This window comes from Orcinus orca, chromosome 3 (assembly GCF_937001465.1).
Source record: "Orcinus orca chromosome 3, mOrcOrc1.1, whole genome shotgun sequence".
Lineage (NCBI taxonomy): Eukaryota > Metazoa > Chordata > Mammalia > Artiodactyla > Delphinidae > Orcinus > Orcinus orca.
In genome coordinates this window covers 113,850,442-113,866,143 of record NC_064561.1, presented here as the reverse complement: position 1 = coordinate 113,866,143, position 15,702 = coordinate 113,850,442, and the positions used below count along the sequence as shown (strand labels likewise).

The window sequence follows — 15,702 nt, the reverse complement described above, 5'->3', positions numbered from 1 at the left end:
GCTTGTGCCCAAAGGAATTCAGAGTCCCGCTTCAGCTGCTATTAGTTAGTTTAGCAGGGAGCACACACAAATTCAATCATCCTTGAACAAATATCTATTTAGCACCCACTACATGGCACAGATGGTGTTCAGTCCGGGGAGTCCAGAGGTAATGCAGATCTGGAGCCTGCCTACACAAGTTTCTAGTCTAATCGGAGGAGATGGTAAATTGGGCTAAGAGCTAAGTGGATAAGTGATATGTGGATAAGTGTTCTGAGGGGAACAATCCAGTTGCAGTATGAAGAATAATGGGAGTGCATCTCCATACAGAACAATGAGGAAAGGCCTCAGAAACAAGGAACCAGCCATGTTAACAGCAAAGAAACAAAAATAGAGAGGGAAACAGGTGCAAATGCCTTGAGGCAGGTAAAATCTTATGCTAATTTGAGAAAACCAGTAAGTCTGGTCAGAAGCGAAGGAAATACGATGAGGCTGGAGAGTGCAGAAGGGTTGAGTGCAGATTGTGAGTCCTAAGTGAGTGAGAGCAGTTTGGATTTTATTCTAAAGGCGACCGCTAAATTACACAAGCTGCTCTTCAAGAGAACAGACACGATGAAGGCAAGACGGTTATGGATGGCCCTGTTGAAATCTGAGCTCTGAACGAAGAAAATTGTTTAATTGGGTCAGTATATCAGTTCATGTATATTAAGAATCAAGGAGGCTTTTGTGGGCTAACCTGGAGAAGTCACCATAATTTCTAGGTTCTATAATAAAACAACTTCCAAAATCTAAAGGAAAAAAAAAACTTTAGAAACACAATCTATAAAGTTGGGGCTCATCTCAACAGTTCTAAGCATATTTAAAATTAAGTTACTTGATATCAGTACTTTCACCTCTGAAGTTAAAAGTTAAACATTTCTTTAAGTGTTTTTTAAACCTATGATCCTCTATCATCCAAAGAGTCAATTACTGATGGTTTTCAATCCCACTTTTAGCTCAGACATCCCAACCACATATTGTTTTAATTTATATTTTATTTTAAGCTTTATTTAGCTCTTCCCTTGTTCTCTTTCATTTATTTAAATATGAATATGTTCAGCAAGCAGGTGATTATATTTGTCAATCCTCCCCCAGTCTTCTAAAATAAATAAATAAATAACTGTGATGAAAAATAAATTGTATAAATTAATTAAATCCAATATTTTCCTCCTACAAAATGCCTTTTTCCAGATTTTCTGCCTACTTTTTGGCTACATTCTTTGCTGCCTGGAAGGGGAACAGAGAGGTGTAAATGATATGCACACCTCATAACTGGTGTAATTAACAGATCCATAGGTTATTGTGCAGCACAAGGTCTCCTGTTTCACTGTAAGGACTGAAGGAACCAGATTAGATATTTAATGATGTGTCAACATATGGGCAGAGCTCCAGCTTCAATTCACTACAACTCACTGGCAAAGTGATCACGGAGTGCCATCTTCTACAAAGAACCACGCTTAATAGCCATTTTCTAACTTGCTTACAGCTATTTTAGCGTAGCATTATTTCTAGCTCAAGGAAACAAGGAAATGTTTTCCAATACAAGAGGAAAAAGAGATATTTTTAACAACTCTGCAAAAAGAAACTTTGCTTTTAAACTTTGTTCTGCTCTCGATGTCAAAGCAGATTGCCCAACTAATTAGGACCTTAAGTTCTCAGTTCAGAGCCCAAAGCTTTCCTGAAGCCTTTGCCCCTTGTTTACAACCAGCCCAAACTATGAAGATATTTCAATTATCAGCTAGGGTAATTCCCAGCTTAATTTTTTTTCTCCTAAGCAAACGGTGTCTCCTTAATATCACAGGTAATCAGTAATCCATAGAGGAGAAGATTTTGGGTTGTGTGAGTCATATGCAAGAGTTTGAATCCTGGCTCCTGGGTTAATTTAGGCAAGTTACTTAGCCTTTCTGGGCTGCATTGCCAGATAAAATAAAGTATGTCTAATTAAACGTGAATTTCAAATAATCAATGAATGTGTTTTAGTGTCAGTATATCCCATGCCATACTTGGCCACCCTCAATCTTGCAACCCTACTCCAGGCTTTAGTTTTCTTAAGTGTACAGTGAGTATAATAATGGGGGAGTTGTGAAGATTAACTAAATTAATCCAGTTGAAGCATTTATTATGGTGCCTAGAACATGGTGAGTTCTCACTAATTCTTAGCTGTTGTGTTGCTGTTGTTAATTTTCTCCAAGAAATAAACGAATGCAACACAAGAATGTCTGGATAGAGTTTCCTACATGCTGGACAAAAGGGGAATTGGATAGGTGAGAGACACCCATGCTACCAACATAGATTTTATTAGATGCAGCCATGTGTCAGGGGCTACATGTTATGATTTAGTCCTATAATCCCATGTGCTCTAGTTGTTTTCAGACCCATTTTACAAAGAAAGAAATTGAGACTCTGAGAAGTTAAGTAACTCCCTATTAAACATGGGTAGTAGCTGGTAAAGCTGGAAGTTCTGTGAGACTGCAACACACAGGTTCTTTTCTCTAGTCTGACCATTGTCCCCCCAAAAAATAAAAATTTGGTGATACCCAATAAAGAAAAAATAATACAGATTCCTTTTCGGTGAATATCAATATGATAAAGATAACTAAAAATAATTTTGTAACACTTTTAAAAGGCACAAAGCACCATCACCCTAATTTGTGACTTATCTCACAATGACCTCATAAACGTGGCATTTCTAGTTATTCTCTTTTCACAAATAAAGCAGTGAAATTCAGGAACTAGACATGTCCCCCACAGCATGCAGCTGTAAGTATAAAGGCCAGGACTCAGATCCAGGTAGATTTTAAATCTTGGGTTTGCCTGGGCTGCCATAACCAATTACTACAGACTAAGAGACTTAAACAACAGAAATTTATTTTCTCACAGTTCTGGAGGCTGGAAGTCCAAGATCAAGGTAATAGCTAGTTTCATTTCCTCTGAGGCCTCTTTTCCTTGGCTTGCAGATGGCTGCTAGTTAGCTGTGTCTTCACATGGCATTTTTCTCTGGTCATGTTTAATTAGGGACCCAACCTTAAGATCTCGTTTAACCTTTATCACTTTTTTAAAGACCCTATCTCTAAATACAGTCAAATTTTGGGTTAGGGCTTCAACATATGAATTTGGGGAGAACACAATTCAGTCTGTTAACACCAGGCTCTCTCATCTCTGGTCCTATCAGTATCGTTAGTCATGCCGCTCTTCCAGGATTACTTTAAACGACAACTCTGTTGTTAAAGCTGATGGTGAAAGAAATATGTAAAACGTTATAATGGAACATTTATAAAGATCAATAACAACTCTTTAAGCGCAAGAATTCTTAAAATGCAATACATCATACATACATACTTGGGATTTGGTCTACTGTGATATTTTAACAGGATCTTGGACTAAGAGAATAACAATGAAACTGAGATGACAGTTTGATCATAGCTGATGTAATTAACCTCACATGTAAAGACGTATCACGAATTTAAAATCCATTCCATACGTGTATGAAGAAGAGACAATGATGAGGCATGTACTATTTAACTGTAATTCCTCCAAATTTGAAACTTTCTTAAGTGTAGGAAGTGTGGGCAGAGCTCTGTGGGTCAAACCAACCTCCACATATACCTACAAATGCCAGGTTAGACTAATTGCTGCTTACAGTGAATGAGTCAATGGATGATTCATAGAACTACTGCTTACTCCTGGAATCAGGTGGATTCTGTACCACATTCTGATGTGTTTGCACTTAGCAACAGTGCAGACCAAGTAAGGAAAGCTATTATGGTAGCAGCTGGAGGAGAAATCTGTAGGAAAGATGCAAAAATATTCTTTCAACACTTAATGAATGTAGGTAGAGAGCATCTAATATGGATACCACTATAAATGATTTGAGCTTCAACATTGGTTTTTAAAAACACAGTCTGCACAGTGGTATTTTTACAGTCAGTGTCAAGCACAGTCATTTTTAGTTACCCTACCTAGTTAGCTTGCATAACAGTTCAAGATAAATCAAAGTGAACCATCCTGAAGGGAAAAAACAAACACACACAGATTTGCTAATACTATAATCACTGCTTTGGCCAAAGGCTACTTTGCACTGTGTCTACATAACACTTATTCAACAAATATTTATTAAGTGTTGATTATTTGCCAAATATTGTCCTAGGTGCTGGGAATGTATCAATGAATAAAACACAGTCCCAGCATACAGTATGCCTATAGCATCTCCTGGAGAGAAAAGCAATGGTAATACAGGATGCTAAATGCTAAATGACATCAGAACTGTGTGCTCTGGGCTCTGGAGAAGGTGACAGCATCTACACTTGTCTTGGCTGAGGGAAATCAGGATAAGCTTCCCAGAAGAGGTGATATCTAAACTCAAATCAAGGGCCAAGGAAAAGTCAAACAAGGAGTTGGCAAGAGGCGCCTTCTGAGACAAGGGCTAAGTATGTTAGTGTAGGGAAGGTCCGAGTAAGAACAGCATAGGAGGCCATTTATCACGACTAGAAAAAGAGTGGGAAGCAGTGAGTGTTATAAGATGAAGCTGGGAAAGTTCTCAAGAGGATGTGCACACAATGAAGAGGAATTTGGATTTCACACCAGTTCACGCAGGGGGTACCATTCAAAAATGGGTATGGTGGGAAGACCAGATAGGGGCTGATAGAGCAATGAAGACAAAAGATTATGGTAACCTGGATGAAAATATAAAGTGGACCAATTTGACAAGTTTTAAAGAGATAAAATTGACAGAATTAGTGATTGACTGGATGTGGAAAGTGAAGGAGGGAAAGAACTAAATATGTTCCCAATTTTCCAGATTAGGAACCTTGTAAACCTTGTGCCATTAACAACTAAGACTAGGGAGCAGGGTTGGAGAAAAAATGGTCAGTGGTATATGTGGAATATTCTTTCATTTTATTTATTTAAACAGTCTTTACTGAACCCCTCCTTTATGATTGGCATTGTGGATATAGTGTGAGCAATATAGATAAATCTCTTAAGTTCACTTTCTACTGATTTCCATAACTAGGTAGAAAAATCTAGGAGGCAAGTGGCTCACTCAGAGGTTTGGTTGTTATCACTACCTGGGTGATATAAGACTCCATCAGAGAGGATAGGTCATGCACTGAAAATGTTGAGCAGAAGAAGAAAAGAGGCTAAAAATTTTTGAGGGCCACCACATATGACAGACAGATGATAAGAAGCCTTCGGTGAAAAAGAAGTGGCCAGGGATGTAGGAGGAAGATGAGGAGAGAATATTGGCTGCATGACAGACTAGTCATTACCCAGCTGCTTGGATCTGTGTAGAGAGTCAATCCAGGTTACTATGGTGCAAAAGCATGGTGTTTCTCTCTGAATTATCTGGTGCCTATCCACTTTGAAGTAAGCTTGGAAACGAAGTCTACATTTAACATTGGGTGGCAGGAACAGAGATATAAAAAAAAAACAGTCCCTTGAAGAAGTCCTTCTTTTCATAGTCTAGAAAGATGAATGCTTTTTTTTTTCCCAGAAGAAAACTGAACTCCAGTCCCTCACATGATTATATAAGTAATTGCAAGAAGAAGGACACAAAACTGATAATTTCTCTAATATTATATTTTAGGTTTTTTTCTCTTGTTTCTGCCACAAATATTTTTGAATAGAAATTCTTCTAGCCTATTCTAATAATGAGGATAATGACAATGACCACCTTTTACTAAATGCTATGTGCTAGACAGTAAGTGTCCTGCATGCACTTACTTAATTCAATCATCACGACAATCTTTTGAGGTTATAGCTTAGGAAACTGAAGTATGGAGAAGTTGAGGATCTTGCCCAAGGTCACATGACAATTATACTGGTGGAGGTGGGATCTGAACCAAGATATGCCTGATTCCAAGTGGATTTCTTCTGTGACAACACCTCCGTGAAGATGAAAAAGGCTTGGGGTTTGCCTTTCAACAGGGAAGATCTATATTATGTTCAGAGTCAATTTTAATCTGTTATGAAATCAAAGAATATATTGTTACATTTCATTCATTAAAATTACATAATGCCCTCATCTCGATAAACAGATAACCTCCATAAAAGTGAAGACAACTTCACACAGTATTTTTCTCCTATGAATTTTTTAAAGAGCTAATTTATTCATGAGCAAAAATGAATAAAAGCACCTCCTCACCAGTAAGGTCGTGCTGTTAACATGAATCGCTTTTTGCCTGACAGAGCTAAATAGTATGCACTGGGATCATGTTGTCTTTCACATGTAAGTGCCAATCATGGAGGAAAATGTATCTGTTTAAAAAATGGTTTTGGTCACTGGGTGTCAGTTCTTTCTTTGCTTCCCTTAAATCATTTAGATTTCTCCCTCGGAGTCTTAATTATCCTATTCCTCTCTGTGGAGCAAAGAACCCTATAAAACTTCCTCCTAGAAAGCACTAGCTGCTGGCATTTGTTATGGGTTGAATTGTGTCCCCCCCCAAATAAAATATGCTTAAGTCCTAACCTCCACTACCTTATTTGGAAATTTGGTTGATGTAGATGTAAATAGTTAAGTTAAAATGAGGTCATATTGGAGTAGGGTAGGCTCCTACTACAAGATGACTGGTGTCCTTATAAGAAGACAGCCATGTGAAGACACAGGGAGAGTACCATATGAGGAGTCATGTGGAATTATGCATCTGCAAGCCAAGGAACGCCAAGATTGTTAGCCAAACACTGGAAACTAAAAGAAAGACATGGGGGCTTCCCCGGTGGCGCAGTGGTTGAGAGTCTGCCTGCCGATGCAGGGGACACGGGTTCGTGCCCCGGTCCGGGAAGATCCCACATGCCGCGGAGCGGCTGGGCCCGTGAGCCATGGCCGCTGAGCCTGCACATCTGGAACCTGTGCTCCGCGGCAGGAGAGGCCACAACAGTGAGAGGCCTGCGTACCGCAAAAAAAAAAAAAAAAAAAAAGGCATGGAACAGATTCTTCCCTGGATACTTCAGAGGGAGCATGGTCCTGCTGACATCTTGATTATGGACTTTTATCCTCCAGAATTGGGAGTTAATAAATTTCTATTGTTTTAACCCACCCAGTTTGTGGTACTTTGTTATGACTGCTCTAGGAAACTAAAATATCTTGTTTTTCTTTTCTTTTTTCTTTACTTTTTATTTTTTTACTCTGTTAACCGTCTCAGTCAACTTTGCAGCATGGAATACTTTGGGAGCTTTTAAAATTAACAGAGTCATAAAAAATGCTGAGGGGTAGAAGGGGCATCTCAGGTCATGTAGTCCAATCTCCTATCGCTGAAGTATTTTTTTCTGGAAGCATTCTTGACAGATGACCGTGTGGTCTCTGCTTAAATTACTGATAACCCAATATGCCAGGATACGCATGATAGGAGACACAGGAAATATAAACCATTCCATGTCTTCATAGAATTTATAATTTACCCTGGAGAAAATATTTATAAGTAAAGAGTTATTAGAAAATCCAAACAGATAGAAATAGGATTTTTGGGGTGTGTGTGTCAAAAAACCCAAATCTGACACATTGGCTTAAGCAAAAAGGAAATCAATTAACTCACATAATAGTTTTAGAAGCAGCTTGATAAAGAATTCTGAATGTATCATCAAAGTGAATCTCTCATGTCTCCTTACTCGAGTTTGGCTCTGACCACAGGCTTGATCCCCTCATGGAAGAAAACAGATAAAACAATGTCAGACATTATCATGCCAAACAAATGAGGAAGGACAAATCTGGGTGCTCTTGTCGGTGTAAGGGGAATATTATTGTTCGAGAGGCAGCCAACCAATATCTACTAGACAAAAATTCTGCCATTTCATATAGGTACATTTATGTAGGAGAACAATATTTATTCAACCTGAGCTACTGGAGAAAGTTTCATAAGAGAAGAGCATTTTTTCCTAGGTCTGAAATGTTTGAAAAGGTAGAAAAAAGATATACAACTGTATAAAATGACAGAGTATCATAAATGAATGCAAAGACGCTAAATGAGGTTACAGTTTTAGAGGGTGGTAAGCACGTATTAGTAGGAAACAAGAATGGAAAGAGAGGTGAGGGTTGGGTGGTAAAGAGCCAGAAATGCTATTGGAAGCAATGCTGGCTTTACAGTGAGAGCCCTCAAGGGTTGGACCAAGAGTGGCTAAGATTTGCTCTAGAAGAGTGACTTAAGGAGTAGACTAGGAAGGAGAATGATCGAAGATCACAATAATCACCTAAAATAAAATATGAAGACCTGAATTAGGACTAAGAAAGAGCAAATGGAGAACATAGTATCAATTTGGTAATCAGTTGAATTTGGTGGTAGGTGAGGGAGGAGAATGGTGAGAAGTTATCTCTGAAATTTCTTGGGTAATCATTGCAAGAAGACAGTGCCTTTAACCAAGGCAGGAGCTGATTTAAGGAATGAGAAAACAGCAAAGAAGAGATAATGAGTTCAGTTTTGGATATGTTGATTTTATGGAATTAAAATATACTCATGTGAAGATATAAAAAAATGCAGTTAGAAATACATGTTTGAAATTCCTAAGTAAAGAAATTAAAATGTTGAAGTTCTTTCACAGGCCAGCACTTAGTTTGTAGTGAGAGCAATCCAAAAGGCAAACTTTGTATCAATTCTTTATTCTTCCTTTACCACAAACCATAAAAATCCTTCACTGAATTTATTTCACTGAAAATTTTCCCCTGCTCAGTGTGTGTTCTACATTTTTGTCTTTTGTGTCAATCTTTGTTTTTAGACCCCCAAGCTCCTTCGGGTAAGGACTTTGTCATTAATTTAGCACAGCTGAATATATTACATGGTGCCATGTGTATTTATAGAAGTTTGCTAAGTAATGATGATTCAGATTTGGTAATCAGCACTTGCGATGATCATATGGTTATGCAGATCAACACTTACTATGCAAAAATCATTTCCTATAGGGGCAGATGTGCTGGTCTCCCTCTTAGTAAATTTTTAGATCAGTAAATTTCTTGCACTGTGTAAGTCAATTTAGAATTATGCCTTTGATTGTCTTCTTGTTGCCTAAGGGAACTGAGAATGCAGTACCTTTCCATGATGCTAAGCTGCCTGAAAGTAAATAATGCTGATTGCTTTAACAGCAACTAATTCTAATAATTTAAATGATATAAAATGTCTTTTATTGATCTAAGAACATAATGATTTCACTTCTCCAAGTCAAAAATCAGTGGTTAAAACACTTTAAATGTTTAGAATATAGTCATCCAAATGCAGTTCCTACATTAAAGCATACTGAGATTCCACTGGAAATTAGTAATAAGAGTTTTCATCACATTTTTGGGAAGATGGCAAATGCTTCTAGATTTCAGATTAAACATCTCTTTAAAAAGAAGAGAAGGCATGTTTCATCATCTATTTAATTTCTTTTAAAATTCTAGAAACATCTGAACTGTTATTTTAAAAGTATTGGTAAAGATTCTCTATTAATTTACTAATACTCTATTAAATAGTGATCCTATCAACCTAAGATAGGTGGGTACTAATACAAGTTAGTAAGAAAGGGAAAAAGGAAGAAGGTAGTAAAGGGAAAAAGAAAGAAAAAAGGGAGGGAGAAAGAAGTTTGGAGAATTGAAGTTTTATTTCTATAATATCAGAATTCACCTGTGACAAAGTGAATTATTTTAGAAGGAAGTCTCATGTTGTAAGGCAGTTTTCATGCTTCAATCCTTCAACATGCTGTGAAGTGAAATGTTGCTATAATTTCCTACCTGGCCTCTCAGAAGTCCTTAACCATTCCTCCTTATTTATCATAACCATTAGCACCAACTGATTGAAATCTTAGTGATATCTACTGATTTGAAGTTGATAGACAACTCCAACCCTATATTTAAAATCTAGCAATTAAGTGACATTATATCACTCATCCCCCAAAACAACCTCAATAACAACACGAATATGTTCAAGTATCCAAATATATTCTGTGGTGAACATAAAAACAAACATCACAACAACACAAAGTTTTAACAGAAATGAGGGCAGTTCCACTGTAATAGCTGCTGCAAGCACCAGACATTATTGGAATCTGTGGTTTTATGATCTTCCCCCTCCCTCCCCACTGTGGGAAATGGTGGGTGGAGAAGAAGGTAGTAAACAAATGCTTGCTTGTGTACATGTATGTGTGTATTTAAATTTCTCTTTTTAACCTTTATCTTTGGCATCAACTAGAGTGAAAACTCTAAAACATTTTTTTTTAAAGCTAGAGTAGTTTTCTTCTTTCCTTTGCTGTTATTGATATTGTTTTGTAAAGATTCAAGGAACAGCTTGCTATTTATGTGCTTTTGGAGAGCTTAGTTGGAAAATGTGGGTCTATCCATTCCTGATGGGGATAAATGACTAAAAAGCAATGTGAAAATACAGAATACCTGTTCCCATGTGCCCATGTTATAGAGACTCTAAATTAGATGTACTCAGAAAATGAGGTTTGCTGGAATCCAGTGCCTTTCTTCTCAACTTCCTCCAAATTGATCAGATGGAAGATTATGAAAAAGGGACACATTCAAGATCAAAAGACAAAACCAGACTACATGTGGGTTGTCCCACAGAGTAGAGAGAAATAGTAGAGCTAGACCACAAAACACCAGAAAAGATAGAATGTGATGACGAAGCAAAGGAAAAGAAATCTGGCAACTTTCTGATTCCCTTCCCCCAACGCCAAGTGTTCCATTCTGTTTATGAGACTATTTCTACAGGATGGGTGAAGAAGTAGGACACATTTCTCATGTGTGTGCAGTTTTCCAAAGGGAACTATGTGGGTAACGTCCTTTGTGCCTGAGCAGATTTAAGTGTGTGAATGTATCAAATGCTTTTTAAATTTCATAAGCATTATAGTAAAAGAGGAGGTTAGTCCCATTCCATTCTTTCTAGTGGCTAGAAGGCTGTCATACAGCTGGATGGGAAAGACCTTATAGTACTTCAGAAGTGAAAATTCTGAAACACAGTGAGAAAGCAACAATGATTTATTCAAGCTCATATAGATGAACAGCTTTAGGGAACTGTTCAAAAGCCTTATAATGATAGTTGTAAATTTACACAAATCAGCGTCATTCATAACCTGCATTGTTTAAAAAGATATGATCTATAACCTTTAACAGGCTTACTTTGGAACAAACACTCAAAAGCAATATTATATGAAAATGTACTTATTTTCTCAGATTCTCAGAAATGTGAAAATGCAATAGTCATTTGTACCAGTTATCATTCTGGGAATTAGAGGATCTTGGGTTTTGTGCATTGATTATTTGCTCGTTATCATAGAGGAGAGGTGAGAAGAAGTGGAACTGTTCTAATTTAAAAACATCTCTGTATTCATTTTGGTAGCTCCCTCAACTTCCATTCATGGTTTATAATTGTTGGGTTAAATGTCCTTGAAATCCTAAGCACAATAAAGCCAGATTTGGTTGTTTATTAGCAATGTTCTTCCCTCACTCAGTCTTCTTCATTACAGATTTCACTAAATAAACATGTCACTCCTCTTTTTCAACTGTGAAACTAAATAGTTAATAAATAAGCAGATAATCTTCTCTGCTTATATATCTCTGCTTATAATTCTATGCTTCATTTATTAATTATTGATTACTATCCCACACTTATATGGGAATGGTAAGGACTGAGGCAAACTATGAATTAGATTCTCTCTCTAAAGGGGTCAAATAACCTGAACCTCTCAGTGCTTGTTGCTATTCCTCAATGTGGGCTCAGGACTGCTAGATGTCTTGATTTTCAGAGGAGTCATATCTTTTTATTTTGATTAAGCCTCAGAGTATATAAGCAAAATACATACCTGGGATGAACTCCCATTCTATATGCCTTGTACACAGGTGAATCAGCAAACAACAGCTTGTCAAGTTTATAAACTTGGACTCAATGATCACATCAGAATGCCATGTTAGGGAAAGAGGATTTTCTTTATCTATTGCAGAACTCATCCCCTTTTACCCTTGACCCACTCATTCCTGCTGCATACCTTCTTCCCTTCCTGTCTCTTCCCATACCTTCCCTTCCACCCTTTTCAGTTTCTCAACTTATCATTCAACCTTTCTCCTTTTGCTTTCTTACATTCAGCACATATGAACCATAGCTCTACTCAAAAGTCTGTGTCTTATTAGATGTCCTTCTCTCACATCTTATTTTTTTAATCAATTATTCCCCCTTTTTTCCTGCATCCTCAATCTTTTCTTAACTAATAACTTCTATTTTTTTCAAAAAACATGTTCCTCTACATTGTAAAATACACTGAAAGAAACTTCCTCTCACCTTTTCTTTTCCTTGGAGCTCTGATTCTCTCAACACCAAATTTTTTGAAAGCATAGTCCATGTTCACTGCTTTTATCTCCACATTATTCACAAACTTACTCTTCAAATGAAACAAATCCAGCCTTTGAAAATACTCTTCCAAAGGTTTGTCTCTCCTCTCTCTAATTTCTCTGAGTTTTATTTTGCATATGACAGATTAGCCTTCCCAATTCTCCTTGAATCAGTTTCCTGCCTTCAATTTCGGTGACAGTCCACTATCCTCCTACATATATTTAAATTTAATTTGAAAAAAGTTTGGTATAACTTTTATCACATTTAGTGTTTTCAATCATAAAATTAATACATGTTAATTAAAAGTTGAAAAATGCATGATATCTTTTCAACAAATGGTACTGGGACAACTGAACATCCACATACAAAAAAGTAAAGGTGGGCATGGCAGGGTCAAGACGGCGGTGTGGGAAGGCACAGAGTTCATGTCTCCCCAAAACTAGGGCGCCTGCTGGATGCTGGTGGGGAACCCTGATGTCCAAGGAAAAGGGAAGAAACCCCAAGCGAACAGGTAGGACGTGGGGTGACTGAGTGGGGAGGAGAAGTGGAGGCCAGACAGGACTGGCACCACTGAGGGGTGGCTGAGAGAGGGGCAAGGTTCCCACACTTGGAGGGACCCTCAGGTGCTAGGATGGGGGGGGAGTAGGCCCAGCGTTTCCCCTGCCCAATTGGCTGGGGAAGTCTGCCTGGCTCTCAGGCTGGGTCCTACATCCTCAGAGGTCCCCTCTGGGCTGGGTTGGTCCTGGGGGCATAGAAGGAAGGCCAGGAGAGAAGAAGAGAGGCAGGTGGGATGGGCCCTCCAGGACCAGAGGAGCTGGAAAGGAGCAGAGGGAGGTTACCCTGCCCACTTGGGCACAGGGAGCCTGATGATCCCCCAGGCTGGTCCCCTGCCCTCTAAAGCCCCCTCCGGGCTGCATCAGCCCTGGGGACATAGGAGGAAGGCTGGGGAGATCAGGAGAGGCAGGTGGGAGCAGCGGACCTCCAGAACAGGAGAAGCAGGAGAGGAGTGGAGGGCGGTTGCCCCTCCCACTCGGGCTCCGGGAGCCTATATAATGACACTACATAATAATCAAGGATCAATCCAAGAAGAAGATATAACAATTATAAATGTTTATGCACCCAACAGAGGAGCACCTCAATACATAAAGCAAATGCTAACAACCATGAAAGGGGAAATCAACAGTAACACAATAACAGTAGGGGACTTTAACACCCCACTTACACTAATGGGCAAGTCATCCAAACAGAAAATAATTAAGTAGACACAAGCTTTAAATGACACAATAGACCAGATAGATTTAATTGATATTTATAAAACATTCCACCCGAAAGTGGCAGAACACACTCTCTTCTCAAGTGCACATGGAACGTTCTCCAGGATACATCATATCTTGGGTCACAAATCATGCCTCAGAAAATTTAAGAAAACTGAAATTGTATCAAGCATCTTTTCTGACCACAATGCTATGAGAGTGGAAATCAGTTACAGGAAAAAAACTGTAAAAACCACAAATACATGGAGGCTACACAGTGCATTACTAAATAAGCAAGAGATCACTGAAGAAATCAAAGAAGAAATAAAAAAATACATAGAAACAAATGACAATGAAAACACGATGGCCCAAAACCAATGGGACGCAGCAAAAGCAGTTCTAAGAGGGAAGTTTATAGCAATTCAATCTCACCTCAAGAAACAAGCAAAATCTCAAACAAACAACTTAACCCTATACATAAAGCAACTAGAGAAATAAGAAAAAAGAAAACCCAAAGTCAGTACAAGGAAAGAAATCATAAAGATCAGAGCGGAAATAAATGAAATAGAAATGAAGAAAACAATAGCAAAGGCAATAAAACTAAAAGCTGGTTCTTTGAGAAGATAAAGAAAAGTGATAAACCCTTAGCCAGACTCATCAAGAAAAAAAGGGAGAGGACCCAAAACAATAAAATTAGGAATAAAAAAGGAGAAATCACAATGGACACTGCACAAATAAAAAGGATTATAAGAGACTATTACAAACAACTGTATGCCAATAAAATGGACAACCATGAAGAAATGGACAAATTCTTGCAAAGGTACAATTTTCCAAGACTGAACCAGGAAGAATTAGAAAATATAAACAGACCTATCACAAGTAATAAAATTGAAACTATAATTTAAAATCTTCCAATAAACAAAACTCCAGGACCAGATGGCTTCACAGGTGACTTCTATCAAACAATTAGAGAAGAGCTAACACCAATCCTTCTCAAACTCTTCCAAAAAATTGCAGAGGGAGGAACACTCCCAAATTCATTCTACAAAGCCACCATCACCCTGATACCAAAACCGGAAAAAGATATCACAAAAAAAGAAAATTATAGACTAATATCACTAATGAACATAGATGCAAAAATCCTCAACAAAACACTAGAAAACAGAATCCAACAACATATTAACAGAATCATACACCATGATCAAGTGGGCTTTATCCCAGGGATGCAAGGATTCTTCAATATATGCAAGTCAATCAATGTGACACACCATATTAACAAATTAAGGAATAAAAACCATATGAGTATCTCAATAGATGCAGAAAAAGCTTCTGACAAAATTCAACACCCATTTATGATAAAAGCTCCCCAGAAAATGGGGCATAGAGGGAACCTACCTAAACATAATAAAGGTCATATATGACAAACCCACAGTAAACATCATACTCATTGGTGAAAAACTGAAAGCATCTCCACTAAGATCAGGAAAAAGACAAGGATGTCCACTCTCACCACCCTTACTCAACATAGTTTTGGAAGTCCTAGCCGTGGCAATCAGAGAATAAAAAGAAATAAAAGGAATCCAAATTGGAAAAGAAGAAGTAAAACTGTCACTGCTTGCAGATGACATGATACTATAGATAGAAAATCCTAAAGATGACACCAGAAAACTACTAGAACTAACCAATGAATTTGGTAAGGTTGCAGGATACAAAATTAATGCACAGAAATCTCTGGTATTCCTATACACGAACAACAAAAAATCAGAAAGAGAGATTAAGGAAACAATCCCATTTACCACTGCAACAAAAAGAATAAAATACCTAAGAATAAAACTACCTAAGGAGGTGAAAGACTTGTACTCAGAAAACTGAAACACTGATGAAAGATATCAAAGATGACATAAACAGATGGACAAATATACCATGTTCTTGGATTGGAAGAATCAATATTATGAAAATGAGGATACTACTCAAAGCAATCTACAGATTCAATGCAATCTCTATCAATCTACCAATGGCATTCTTCACAGAATTAGAACAAAAAATTTTACAATTCTTATGGAAACACAAAAGACCCTGAACAGCCAAAGCAATCTTAAGAAAGAAAAACGGAGCTCGAGGAATCAGGCTCCCCAACTTCA

General features: G+C 37.8%; 1 long non-coding RNA gene across 1 annotated transcript; it reads right to left on the bottom strand.

Moving 5' to 3' along the window:
* Window positions 1–3,184: 3,184 nt before the first annotated feature.
* On the bottom strand, window positions 3,185–7,657 carry LOC125964091 (uncharacterized). Its single transcript, XR_007476727.1, has 3 exons — window positions 7,548–7,657; window positions 5,740–5,978; window positions 3,185–3,248 (listed from the first exon to the last, which is right to left on the bottom strand). It is a non-coding gene; the product is annotated as an uncharacterized LOC125964091 (long non-coding RNA).
* Window positions 7,658–15,702: the final 8,045 nt, after the last annotated feature.